The sequence below is a fragment of the Pongo pygmaeus genome, chromosome 12 (assembly GCF_028885625.2).
Source record: "Pongo pygmaeus isolate AG05252 chromosome 12, NHGRI_mPonPyg2-v2.0_pri, whole genome shotgun sequence".
Lineage (NCBI taxonomy): Eukaryota > Metazoa > Chordata > Mammalia > Primates > Hominidae > Pongo > Pongo pygmaeus.
In genome coordinates this window covers 66,610,029-66,622,248 of record NC_072385.2, presented here as the reverse complement: position 1 = coordinate 66,622,248, position 12,220 = coordinate 66,610,029, and the positions used below count along the sequence as shown (strand labels likewise).

At 38.1% G+C, this 12,220-nt stretch overlaps 1 long non-coding RNA gene across 1 annotated transcript in view; it reads left to right on the top strand.

Moving 5' to 3' along the window:
• Nucleotides 1–538: 538 nt before the first annotated feature.
• Nucleotides 539–12,220, top strand: part of LOC129030354 (uncharacterized) — a 38,665-nt gene continuing 26,983 nt past the window's right edge. Inside the window, exons 1-2 of the long non-coding RNA XR_008500624.1 lie at nucleotides 539–685; nucleotides 2,564–2,652. This is a non-coding gene — a long non-coding RNA (uncharacterized LOC129030354). The remainder of the gene's footprint in view (nucleotides 686–2,563; nucleotides 2,653–12,220) is intronic.

Sequence of the window (12,220 nt, the reverse complement as noted above, 5' to 3'; positions counted from 1 at the left end):
GTTTTCATAGAGATTACAGTCTGCATGGAAAGACAGATGGATGTATAGATGTTAAATAATCATATTGATAAATGTTTAATTACAAACTGAGAATAGACACAGTCCTAAGGAGAACATAAACTCAGAGAATCTATCTGAAACTGAAGATGAGGGGTGATGCTTGAGATCAGGGAAGCCTTTCTAAGCAAGTGAGACTTTAGTTGAACTGAGATGTCAAAAATGGGTCTAGGTGAGCCAGGAGTCATGGAGTGATGGTCCCAGGAGGGACGTGGTGACTTTGCCAGTTCAAAAGAACAGCATGAGCTCATGCCCTGCACCAGGAGGGAGCCTGCCGTGTTTGATACCAAAGGAGGGCCATTGTGGCTGGATTAAAGGAAGCTTGGGGAGAAAGGTAATGAGGTTAGTGAGACAGGTTAAGTGAGATATACAGCAAGACCTGAGGTCATGCTAATGATTTTGGTTTTATTATCAGAGCAACATGAAACTATGGAAATGTCATAACCATGGGGGTAACATAGTCATATTTCCATTTTTAAAGATCACTCAGTATGGGAAATGGATTGTGGAGTAATCAGAGTGGCTGTGGGGAGACCTCTTAGGAAGAAATTACAGTTCAGTATTCTAAATAGGAGGAGTAGCCACAGAGATGGGAAAAAAGTGAATGAAGTCAAAACATAATTCAGAGGTAAGTTTGGTAATAGTTTGTGGTGGGAGAAGGATAAGCCAGTGGCAAGAATGTCTCTTGGGTGTCTCGCTTTATAAATAAATGAGTAATGGATGATGGAACGATTAGGGAACATGAGAACAGACCTTCCATGTGTGACACTGTAGGAAAACTTCACATATTCCTTGGACCCTGCCATGGATAATGACTTGGTGAACTTACCATTTCAGCTCCCTCTTCCGTCAGCTGCTACAGTCCCATTGTCTTGAATCTTGAGAAGAGCTATGAAGCTACCAAAGATGATGCTTAACTTGAAACTCAGTTCTTCTATCTGGGCTTTATCTGGGAAAAAGGGCTTCCTGCCTTCTGATTGATTTGTTCATTATTTCTGTTTGTATCAAGAGTTGATTCATAGTATATCCAAATACATGTACTAATGAACCATGTCATAATGGAGTTCTACACTGTGCAAATGCATGTAATTCATTTTATACTGCTCATGCAGCACTTATATTATGCCATAAATCACTGTTATTTTCATACTTGCTTTATCTCCCCTATAAGAATTCAAGCTCCTTGAAGACAGGGATGTTGCTTTGTGTAGTTTTTGCCTTGCATAGTACCTAACATAGTGCGACTCCCGTAACTAAACATCAATATTTATTCACTGATTCCGTCTTCAATGACCAGGGGCTGTGGGCTCCCTAGGAAAAACAATTGCAGTTATCCAGGTGTAGGGTGATAAGAAATTGAGGTAGGAAACAAGGGAATACCAATATCTAGCATGGAGTAAATATCCAATATATATTTGTTGATTGATTGAATTTTAAGAAGAATTGACAGGTAAAGAGGGAAAAGGTCAAAGTGAAGGACGGGAAATATACCCATAGTTAATTAAAAATGCCACTCTCCTTCATACCTTACCTCTGGTATATGCTGTTCCTTTGCCTGCAACTCCATAGCGTTGCTTCCTCTGCTTCCTACGGGATTCAGCCCAGTGGTCACACCCTGAATAGCCCTTTCCTCATTGGCTTGTCAGAGATGGCAGTGTCTTCCTTTACAATCTCATTGATCATACTGACTATTCTGTCATTCAACACCTTTTTTCCTCTTTAACACATACACCTCTGTTCTCATGGGACTTCACAGGTTCGGCTTCCAGCACAGAGGAGGTACAATAACAGGACAGATGGGTAGAAGGATAGAGGGATGAATAGGGATCCATACATAATTGAGCTCAATTTCAGCAGTACTTACGATACTATCCTACCTCTAAAATACATAAATGTGATTTTTTACCTGCCTGACATTCCTTTTTAAAGAAAAAAAAACTTTCAAAAAATTATAGAATTACTTTATTCTAGAATTACAAAGTTCAGGTGAAATGTAGCTACAGCTGGGATATGAGTCAGAAAACAAGAATTCTACCATTTTGTGTCTGAAAGCTCAATGGCTTTGGGCAAAAACCACCTAAACAATGGTTTTAGTGCTATCTTCTTTAAAATAGGCATAATAGTCTATCAGGCAATGCTTGTGGAAGCAAATTATCAACTGGGACTGGACAGACATAATGGAGTGTCACACCAGTACTTGTTGCTGCTGCTGATGTGCGGGAGGTCAGTGGTAGTGAACATCAAGCTGTCATTCATCCCATACATGATTACTGGGTGCATAGTGTGTGCCTGGTATGGTGCTAGGTGCTTTGGAAAGGAGGAGAAGTTTTAGAAGATGTGGTTCCTGTTCTCAAATTATTTTCGATACAGATAAGAGAAAAAAACTCAAGCAAATTAAAGACAAAATATATGCAAGTACAGGATCACATACAATCAGATCATTTGTGCCACTGCAGTTTTCAGAAGGTAGTGGGTGAATGAGGGTATGCTTTCATTTTTATATCAGGAGAGGCCTCCCTTCCTTTGCTCTTCATAGCCACCTTTGGGTTTTTCATTATCTGATTTGTGAGCCCTCACATCAGGATCTACTAACAGGTACTTCCCTTCTTTGTCATTCACCTACTTTCTTCACTGCAACTCAGTTCTGAATACCCCATGCAGCTGAGACCTTTGGCTCGATCCCTCCCAACACCATCTGCATGCTATGGAGGACCAAATGCTTCTGCAGCCCTGGCTTTCCCAGGTGGGATGCTGGGTGCAGCTCTCAGAGCTGGATCCAGCCTGCTGGCCTCTCAACTGCCTCCATCTGGGCCTGCTATTAGTGGATGGATGCCCAAAGCATGGGCTTATCCACCCGAGGTGAACAAATGGGACCAGTGCTCCAGAGCTCCTTGGGGAGAGCTATGAAGACTGGTCACTGGAACCCTTCATTGCCTGTGACTGATACACCAGGGAAAGTTAGAGAAATGTATGAGTGGGCACCATATGCTAGCCCAACATCTGCTTCCTCATATGGGGCATGAATACAGGACAGTGCTAAGTACATTAAAGATGAGCCTCAGACGTATACACAGAAAATGCAGTTTAACTGCTTAGGGGGATGAAGATTCCAAGGCACTACTAGGAGGAGTTTTCATACTCATTTTTTCAAATTGTAGAGCACAAAATATAAATATAGGTAATGCTGTTCTCTTTAGGGGTGCTGAGAGTCCCTGAATCCTTTCCTTAGTCTTCTTGCAGGGGTCCCTGAGCTACTCCCGTCAGTGCTGTGATTCTAAAAGACAGTTTCAAAACAATTCTTTTGGTTGGTTGAGAAAGGAGAGCTGACATTTTTTTTTCTTTCAGTGTTTTCTGCATTAAACCCTGGGGAAAGACTTACCACATTTAAATATAAAATGTTTGGATGAGGGGTCATCACAGATTGGACCTTGTTTATCAGTATCTCAATGAAGTCAGTTATGAAATTAACTTGAAGTAAACAATCAACATTCTTTTGATAAGCTGAATGCTTTGCAGAAGAGAGGGAAGTACAGTGTTGGTATCTTGATGTTGTTCTTTAAACTTTCCAAATCTACTGGACAGCAAAGTCATGTTTCTACTATACTATTTCTCAGAGCCAGGTTGTAACATCCAAGTCTTGGTTGATAGTGCCACGCAGGCAGTCATGAGAGCAGGAGGAAAGTGGTGAACTACAGTGGTAGTGTCACCCTCAGATTTTGCCACTTTGGTTTTAAAAATGATGATGATGGATATCACTTTGGAGCCTAGATTTTCTCAGGACTGTACATGACAGGGTTCTTTGGAATAATATTATTTAAATATTTGTCAGAAAGGAATAAAAGTCATTGTAATATTTTAGCCAGTAAAAACACCTATTCTGAAAACCCACTGTTATGTAATTTGGATTTGGTTAGAATTTGAAAATTTGTCTTTCTGAGAGTAAAATGACAAGGTAATTAGTAAATGTCTAGGCTCTTTCACTTGTGTGCCGTTGGACAAATTGCTTCTCTGGACCTAAGTTTCTTCATCTCTGAAAGGGGAATAATACAGGGATATGGTTTGGCTGTGTCCCCACCCAAATCTCATCTTGAATTGTAGCTCCCATAATTCCCACATATTGTAGGAGGGGCCTAGTGGGAGATAATTGAATCATGGGGACAGTTTCCCCCATACTTTTCTCATGGTAGTGAATAAGTCTCACAAAATCTGATGGTATAATGGGTTCCCCCTTTTGCTTGATTCTCATTCTCTCTCGACTGTCACCATATAAGATGTGCCTCTTGCCTTCCACCATGATTATGAGGTCTCCCCAGCCACATGGAACTTTGAGTCTATTAAACCTCTTTATCAATCACCCAGTCTCGAGTATGTCTTTATCAGCATGGTGAAAATGAACTAATACATACGGTAATATAACCCAACTTATAGGGTAGTTGGAATGATTAAACCCAAACTTATGAAGCACTTGGAAAATTGGCACTCAAAAAAAATTGTAAATTAATTCTACCACTAAATGTGTCTGTTAATGCCTTGGGACTTTGGTCCCTTGACCTGTGAAAAGGGGTGTTTGGGCCAGTTGAATTTGAAGGTACTTCTAACAGTCTACAGAGTTCTGAACTATTTGGGTCAATGGATTGCTAAGAATTTTGGCTTTTGAACTGATTGATAGTCAGCATATGACCCTTTGACATAAAATGGTGCACTAATTTCCTCCCTTTTTGACATCTTGCTTCCTCTATTTATTCCTGTTGTCCATGAATTCCACCACTTAAAGGAAAATTAAGAACTGGTTTCACTTGCAATAGAGAAATACTGAATTTTTAAAAAAAGTTTCATTTTTCTGCTATTCTGTTTTTTAAAAATTAGTAGCTTAAAGATATGAATCTAATGAGAGGAATACAGAAAATGGTCAGTTTCCCAGCTCTTCCTAAATTAAGATTTCACAATATTATTTTATTAGTTTGAAGTGAATTTCTAGAATTTTAGGCATCTTTATAGCATAAATATTAGGTTGAAAACATTCTAAAACAAAATATGACGTGTTTAGTCATTTTGATGACTTTTTATTCATTTTTTAATGTTTCTCTTCCATTGATTTGGAAATTCCAAAAATAGCAGATTTTGAGGTTATACCATGGGTTTGAGGTGATATATGACAGTATCATCCATTTCAGGACACTTTATATGTTGGAGTCAATATTAAAACTTCTATTTATATGTTTTTTTATCCAATTCTACTGTTATAATTCTGTTTATGCTTTATAAAGAACATGATATATTATTGTTATGTACAGTAGTACCTATGGTACTGCCTGCTCAAACATTATTTTGGTTGGGTATCTAATGAAAAAGTTTTGGAGGCCACCTCTTTGGATAAATATAGCATGCAACGCTGGTCCCAATGGGCTGCAATTTTGATCAAATAGTTTGATGTTCATAAATTCATAAATTGAGTGTTTATTGAGCATATGCTGTGCGCCTGATACCATGCTAAGCACTTGCTATTCATATGATTTTGTTTATAAGTTGTGCTTCTCAAACTGGAAGTGGTAAGTTCATGTGGCACATTGTTGGGAAAGATCAAACACATGGCCATAGGATAGAGTTTATTTGTGTCAGATTGTCCTCTCTTTACTTGAGCTGCTTTAATCTTTTACCTCCACTCTTCATGCATGCATGTTTGGCAAATTGATAAGTGTGAGACAATCATACACAATGTGTATGTCTGAAAACAAATGACAAGAGACCTCACAGGACTGACAGTGGGGAAGTTCATGCCTGCAAAGTTTGGCACTTTGTGGTTGGCTGGCTGACTGCTAGGAGAAGGAAGATTAGAGAAGATTGAAAAGAGGCTGGCTGGAATCAGAAATAATGGACTAAGTTTTAGAGGGCAGCTGGGGGAGGCTCAGTGTTCCAGCTATTCAGCTATTCTCCAAAGACAGTGTAATGTGTCATCGTTAAGGCTTAGAAGTCATAAGAGAAAGAGTTAAAGTTTAGGTTATCTTAGGACCCCAAATTAATTTCACATTTCTTGTATGAGGTAGAATGTGTATATGACTTTTCCCAAGACAGCATCTGGGCTCCTAAACTTACAAAGTACATCTGTCTTTAGGGAGCTTATATTTTATTGGAAACATGGTCCTGAAGGGCTGCTGATGCATGTGAACAAGTACAGTCTTGAATCTGGAGTCTAAACCATCTTAAACAAGGTTGGTGGAATTTGTAGGGAAGGTTAGAAAGAGAGAAATAGGAAGGCTAATGAGGAATAGCTTACCTGATTCAGAGCTCAAAAACGCAAGTCATGTACAGATACAATGATTGAGTTACCAATATGATTTAGACCAATATCAAATACTGTCATGGAGCTCAGGTCAGACTAGGAGTTTATTCAATGCATCCATTTGATAAAAACATACTGAGCACCTGCCACATGCTGGGCATTGTTGTTAATCCTTGAGATACATAAGGGAACAAAATGATAACAAAGAAAAAAGAAAATTTTTAAAATCCTTAACATTTTGTAGCTCACATCCAGTGAGGTGTCAATGAAGGTGACAATATATTTGTGACATTTTAGGAGAGAGTAAACATGAGTCATAGGTGAGAATTAGCAATGTGACAGTCCACACACTCTATGTGGTACCTCACTATGACTCTGTGAATTCTCTTCGGAACCATCGATGGTAAGAGAGGAAGAGCCAGGTGTAGGCAGAGAAATGGTATCAGAAAAATCTGGATTCAAATCTTGGCTCTATCATTTATTAGTAGTCTAATATTGGTCAAGGAATTAAACTCTTTGCTTTAGATTCTTCATCTGTAAAATGAGGATGAGAACACCCATCTCACTTGTCTGTGGTACAGATTAAGTAAGAAATCACATACAAAATGCTCCACAGGAGGTGACTTATAGTAAAAACTTTATAATTTATATATTTTCCTTTTACTTCAGACAAACCTAGTTATCTATGACAATTATATAACTTTCTCCCATACTCTTAAGAATGGTATATAGGCCATGTTATTACCTTTTTTACATTTGAGGTAAACCAAGGCAAAGAGCGGTTGGGTGAATGTTTTGACCATGAATAATTCTGATCTCTGCTCATCAGACAGCCTTCTGTAATAATCTTGATTAATCTGCCTTTTTCTTTCCATTTTAGTCAACCATTTGAGGTTGACCATTGAGGTTTCTGCCATTGGCAATCTTTTTATATTTTTATTTTATTTTATTTTATTATTATTATACTTTAAGTTTTAGGGTACATGTGCACAATGTGCAGGTTAGTTACATATGTATACATGTGCCATGCTGGTGTGCTGCACCCATTAACTCGTCATTTAGCATTAGGTATATTCATTTTGATCAAAATGCTTCTTAGTGGAATGGTTGAAATGAAAGAACCACAAAGACTTATGTGAAAAATGTGGAAGGAGACAGTGGGGGTCTGATGTTCTTAAGTATGTCTCTGCAACTCTGCAGGCAAAAAAATAGGTCCTACCTCTGGGATAGTAGGACCTCTGTGGGTTCAAAGTTCCAGCTCAAGGTGAGAACACTCGAGTAACTTCATAGAGCTGATGGGACTGTTGAATGAGGTAACATCTAGAATGTTGAGCATTTTGCTTGGCACATAGTAGGTACTGGCTTTTCCTTCCTCTGTGCCTGGCAACACCATAAAATAAAACTCAGCTTTCATGAGATTATATGGTAGATGAAGCAACTTTGAATATACATTGTTCTACATCAAGGTAGGAAACATGGTAACTTCATATGAAAATGAGGAATTTATAGAACAAAAGAACTATGTTCTTCAGTAACACTGGTATCCTTGCAGCTGGAAAGACATTTTTCTTAAGTGGTTGGAGCTTGTCATTTGGCTAGATACATCCTATTTATGGTGACTTTCTCTAAAGCTCATGATTAATGTGAGCTTTTAAAAATTGTTTTTCTTTGTGTTATGTTTCTCTCCAGTATGCCTGAATGCTGGTTTTAATTAAATTTAGGAAGGAAGAGAAGGGGGGTTGGGTGGCCTGACAAAGTTGAAGAGCATCAGTGAAAATCACATTTATGTTTGGAGCATGGCATTTGAAAATGGAATAAAATATGAAAGAGAGGACTTCTCCAAATGGGAAAATAATGAATATGCTTAAACTCTTTTGTATTGTTCTCATTTTGGCTGAAGATGGGACTCTTGCTTTGGGAAAAAGTTTTTTATTTAATCATTAACTCTGTGTATTTTATACACACCACCCCAAGAATCACCTTTCTTTTTGTTTTGTTTTTCTCCAGAATAAGTCATTATTTTGTAGAAGTGAATTTTGCTCTTTAATTAATCATATGTTTACTTATGCGACTTTAGCGATAATGTAATTGAAACTTGGAGCAAGGCTATTCTGCACTGGGCTAAGGTTAATTATGCAGTGATGAAACTATATTACTTTTGGCTAAAATTTACCTTTACTCAGCATACTCTTTATTTTTTTTTACAAAAAGTACAAATTAGTAGCATAATAAGATTACTTAGGAAAAAATTGTTTTCAAGCACTTAAATAACCTACCTTCATTTATAACAGCTATATTAATTAGAAACTAGTCTCATCTATTTCTCAAAGCAGTTCCTTAAGAACTTTTAGTCAGCAATAGCATGAATGGATAGGCCTAGACGAGCTGAAATTATTGTGGGTATTTGGGAGTCATAAAACAGTATTTCTTCAAAATATTTCCTTATCTAGATTTTTTAATGTTTCAGCCTGACCTTCCCCTTGGCTAGTTCAAATAAGTAAAATTGGTCTGCATTCCTAAATCATTCCTGAATGTTCTAAGCCCCAACTTCCAATAAGTGGTGTTTGCCTGGCAGTATACTTCCTTGTGGGCTGCCTCTCACCTGAGGCAGTAACCAAGCTCACTAAGAAGGCTGATTAACCCCCTCTCTGAAATAAGATTAGAGTTTAAAGGGTGCATTTTTTAATGAAAGGGAAAACTCTAAATTTAAGGCAGTCATGCTTCTTGTAGGGAGGTCAAAGAGTGAGTAGATTATGGGGTGCGGGAGATGAAGAAGGGAGAAGGAAGATTTATGTGCTCTGTGGTATTTGAAACCAATTTACAATTGGCCCCTGGAGTCCAGAGATTTACATATTGTGTAGTTTGAAAAAACTGATGTGAAATTTTAGAGTAACACTCAAAAGTGCCTCTTATAAGCTTTGTTGGTCAATAGACTCCCTGATTAATTTTAAAAAGAAAATAAAAAATTGAATATTGAAAAAAATTAATTTGCTTGAATACATAACCATTTATCTGGCAATATTGGGCAAAGGTTAAAGGTACAAATTTAAGTATCCATGAAGCTTTGTGAATTTGGGGAAGTTTCTTAGCTTATTTATGCCTCACCAGTATAAAAAGGGTAATAATAGTAATGAATTAAACCCTACACACTCAGTGTAAAAGAATTCAACACTATATGTTTGTTAAAAGAGGAGGGAAGAGAACAATAATTTAAATTGCAAGAATGATTCCATCTGCCATTGAACTCAATATGTATTTTCCCTGGTAAACATGAGACAGGAGATAGGAATCTGCTTTTTCCTCATTTTGTCTTATTTCCTGAGGTCCTCTTGTGATATAAGCATTTCAACTAGCTTAGTGTGCTTCTACTGTTTAAAGATACAGTGTACACTTTTGTGCAATAGGATCCTAAATGCATAAGCTGCTATTTATAACTGGGGATCCACTGACCAGTGATGGAGGTCAACTGTCCGGGCCCTTCTTTTTGAGAAATGTTTTATCTGTCATTAACATGATACCTTTCTTCCCTATGCCTTTTCGTTAAGAATATAGATGGTTTATGTTTTCTGCTTTACATGTTGACTTTAGAACTTCACTAAGTATGATGTAGCTCCACCTTTACGGCTACTCTTAAAAGGTAGTTGGTTCATAGAAACTGAAAGTAGAAGAGTGGTTAGCAAAGGTTGGAGGGAAGGAGAAATGGAAAGTTATTGTTTAATGGGCACAGAGTTTCTGTTTAGGATGATGATAAAGTTTTAGAAATGGATAGTGGTGATGGCTGCATGACATTGTGGATGTACTTAATACCACTGAACTGTATGCTTAAAACTGGTTAAAGTGGTAAATTGTATGTTATGTATATTTTACCACAATAACAACAAAAAAGTAGTTGAGTAATTTCTGTGAGAAAATAATGCATAGCAAGCAATTAGCACAAAGTCATGAAGAACTAATGCAAATTAACTACAATTATTAAGGGGATAATTTGGTTACTATTACTATTCGGCTATGGTTTATACATCAGGACTATCTACCTGATTTTATGCCTTTTGACTCAGTCTAATTCATACACAAGCAGGGATAGGATGAAATGTTTCTCCTGGCCCCTAGGTACATTTTGGGACATAAATCTCAGAACTCCTTTCTGGATCCATTAAGTCCTTGCTCTCTCTCTCTCCTGCTGCCCACATCTCCTGTGTTCCTGTGTGTGCCCACTGTAGGCATGCTTTTTGGGTTTTTGCTTCCACTTCTGTCTCTATAATCACTATTTGGACTTGTCTGTGTTTCTCTATTATTCTTTATTCTCAAAATCATTTGGGATTCCTTTTCCCATTTCCTCTACTTCTTTGCCCAGGATCATTTTCTATGTGATGAGCCTCAGTCCTCAATCCTCAGTGCAATGATTAGTGACTCAACTGAATGACCTATGTACCAGGCTCAGTCCCAGCCCTCTTTCAAGAGGATCAGACATAGTTTCCAGAGTAGAGACCCAGAGGCCTCAGCAGCTTCCTTTTAGAACCATTTAAGGCTAGTCTTCTAATTGGGACACAGTCCCTGCGTGTACCTGGGAAAAGTAAGAAAACAGAGATTGAGGACCTGGTGTGAAGAAGGCCAGGAATTAGAGAAAATGCAAAGGGAGCCAAGGTCAGGAAAAAAAATAGTGGAATAAGAATGACAGATGGTGTTGAGAACATAGAGAAACCACACTGAGGTCAAGGAAATGATCAAAGTTCTGTATAGACAACTCTGACCTGGGACTCAGTGGCTAATTACCTCTCTGAGCACAGCCAGCTGTTTAAAGTTGCAGACCAATTCCCTCCTCTACCAATCTTCTCCCCTCTTAAAATGGCTGCAGCTGAATCTGCATTACAGTGTGCAGGATCATAGAGAGAATGTAACTCATTGTCTTATTTGCAGATAAGGCATGACCCAGAAAGGGAAAATGCTCTGCTCCAGCTAACCTAGCTGTTCAAGTGTGTGCGGGGGGAGAGGGGAGGCAGGGGATCTGGACTTCAACTCAAATCTCACTATTTTGAGTAGTCCCCTTGTGCTCCATGGACTCCCATGGGTGAGGGCCATGATGATGGAGTTGTGTAGAACCATACCAAATATAGCACCATATGCATTGCAGCAGGTAATAAATGCTTCTTGATGGTGGTGGCAATGAAGATGATGATGTTTATGGCCATAGAGAAAACTCCATTTAGATGAAATTAAATGATACTGCATGGATGAGAGAGGAAAATGCCAAGCTGTTTAATGGCTGACATGTAAGATGAATTTGGTAATGAAGCTCGGGGACTTATCAGGCCAGAAAACTGCATTCTCTCATTATATAGTCCTTAATGACCCACTTATTACTAATATAAAGGGAAAGATATACATATAAACACATGTTCCTGAATGTTTGGCTGCAAGAAATGAAACCAGTACACCAGCTTGAGGGGTTAGCAACAGACGCCGTTTCTGTATGAATGATCAAATTTGCTGTTTTCCAGCTGGAAAATGACAGCTGAAGTAAAAGGGTAAAGGATGATTTGACTATACTTATACAAAAGACAGGAGAGAGTAATGTAAAGAGAGCAGGTAGAGCTGGCTAACTCTAAGAATTGCTATGGGGAAACTGGAAGAGGAAATAGATTTATTTGGAAGCATGACTTATGTCTTCTTTTGAGATGTGCACTTCTAAAAGTATTCAGTTTTTCACTTATATGGCATTTATTTCTCTGACAAACTGAATTATCTAAGATATCACTTAAAACTATCAGGGAAACCAAAATGGAAGCCACATCTGTTGGCAAAAGCATATACACTTCATTCTTTAAGAGTTCTTCTTAGGTCCTTGCTCAGAATTCATTCACTCTTATTTGACACCCAGTCTTA